Source organism: Temnothorax curvispinosus, unplaced genomic scaffold (genome assembly GCF_003070985.1).
Source record: "Temnothorax curvispinosus isolate PA1 unplaced genomic scaffold, ASM307098v1 QBEX01002305.1, whole genome shotgun sequence".
Taxonomy (NCBI): domain Eukaryota; kingdom Metazoa; phylum Arthropoda; class Insecta; order Hymenoptera; family Formicidae; genus Temnothorax; species Temnothorax curvispinosus.
The window spans coordinates 8,955-11,189 of NW_020212085.1; the positions used below are offsets into that span (position 1 = coordinate 8,955).

At 28.0% G+C, this 2,235-nt stretch overlaps 1 long non-coding RNA gene across 1 annotated transcript; it reads left to right on the forward strand.

Annotated features, from left to right (window-relative positions):
- The first annotated feature begins 974 nt into the window (after positions 1-974).
- Positions 975-2,032, forward strand: LOC112468965. Its single transcript, XR_003042442.1, has 4 exons — positions 975-1,048; positions 1,131-1,194; positions 1,441-1,502; positions 1,798-2,032. It is a non-coding gene; the product is annotated as an uncharacterized LOC112468965 (long non-coding RNA).
- The last annotated feature ends 203 nt before the right edge of the window (positions 2,033-2,235 follow it).

Sequence of the window (2,235 nt, forward strand, 5' to 3'; positions counted from 1 at the left end):
TTCAGCTTTAAAATGTATAAAAGACTAAAATATTAATGTAAAAGTGATTTGGTCTTTGTAAGTCTAAAGGGTAGGAAATTCAAAATGGCGGATGTGAAACTTTAATAATTTATAACTCGAGAACGGTAAGGGATAAAAATATGGGGTTTCTTTTGTTGTGTTCAGATAATTAAAGGCATTATTTTAGGTTGTTTAAAATTTCTGTGTTTTATGGATTTCTATAATTTTTAATTATATCTCGGAATTAAGAAGAGATATGATGTGGGAGTTTTTGTGAGGTTATTTGACATGCTCTGCTGGGTATCTGTAGTGCTTTTATTTATTATCTTTAATAATATTTTTATGATAAATTTTATTGTTAATTAGTTTATTTTGAAAGATACAATAATGGTTTATAATCAAAAGTTATTTGATTTTTTGTGATAGTTCCAGTAATCACACTAACTAGGTCTGTTAATAATATAATTTATTTGTTTATAACAATCATGTTTGAAAAATTGCTAATGAGATAATTATTATTTTAGCGTGATAATGTTCCTTAGGCACAAAGGTTATGTTCTTATAAATAATCTGCTTTTAATTTATTTATTTATATTTTATTTTAATTTTCTGAATTTATTCTTATGGATTATGCATTTATTCATGTGTTGAATTGAATTTGTATTGCATAAAAGATCTCATAAAGTTTGTAATATTCATTTACGATCAATTTTAGTGACTCTGGGGAATTTTAACAAGCAATTGTCCAAAAGTTTATAGTGTGATTCATGCAAATGGGGCTTAAGCTTGAAAGGGTACCTTAAGGCAGCCATGTTCTCTAGGCTTATGTCTACTGCTTTAAGAACGCGTATTCGCATCAGCTGAGTGTTTGTTGTGACAGCTATTTTAAAGAATAATTGTTATATTATAATGTTGTTTTCAGATGCTGGGGACTTCTAGCAATGAAGATGAAAAATCGAAAAATTTATGCGGGTGAATATAGCGGTGATTATACCGTCAGACGTGACATCTCCCTCCTTAGGAAAGTTCGGTCCCCGAACTTTTATTAGTAAGTATAATTTTATGGTTATGTCGTATAGAGTATGAATATATTTATAGATAATTAATTATTTATGTGATTTTTATTATAGGATTCTAAAGTGTGCCTGGCAGTGTAAGAGCTGTGTTGCTGCAGTTGGATTTATCTAAATCGAGGTAATAGTTCCATTGTTTAGCAATGTGCTTAAGTAGTTCTATAGATTTGATTAGTAATATTTTTTTTTTTTTTTTTTTTTTTTCTTCTCTTCTCTCTCTTTTTTTTTTATTTGTTTTATTGGGTATATACACATGTATATTTGTACTTGCGTACATATATAGACGCGCATATTTGTTTTCAGTGTTCATTCCTTATGTTACTTATTAGGATATTTATTAATATAGGTTATTCTTATTTTATTATAGAGCTGGTTATCTATACTGTCACCGTGATTTCGTTGGACGGATATGATAAGGATAAATTAAAAGTAAGTTAATGCTATATTTCTATCGTTACTACATTTATTCATATAAGTTTTAGTCTCTCCCCTTTTTTATTTTTTATTATTTTTGTTTAAGTATATTCAAGTATTTGCCGCGTATTCTTTCCTTAGCTTCGTCTAAATCCAGGCGATAAGCAAGATTATGTAGTCTTTTTACTTCTAGCATAAGGCTTGTCGTTGACATTTTGCTTAGCTCTGTAAGGATAATTATTTATTGATTATATATAACGGTTTTATCGTATAAGAGTGCAGTAATTAATATATTTCGTTATTGTTATAGGTGAGAAGAGGTAATAGTGAGCTGAGACTGAATTAATAAGGATAAAGGATAAGTATTTCAATCTTATTTTATAATCTTATGAATATATATATATATGAATAAGAATATTAATGTATTTTCTTTCATTTTATTTCAGGTAAGGAATAGGTACGAAATTATCCTGGATGGGCTGGTTTTACGAGTGTGAATATGAATACGTTATAATAGTAATCTTACAATTAGTAAAGCATGTGAGTTACTTGCATTTGAAGGTTGACTAAATATATGTGTTTTTCTATTTTCTATTATATGCGTGTGTCAGCGTACTTTTTCCCTTTTCTATGCATGTATGTTAAAGTTAAAATTATTAATATAGAATTAAGATTATATTCTACTGATTGCTACGATTTAATTTTCAAAGTACTTATTCTAAGGAAATTAAGGTCCTCCACCGTGCTC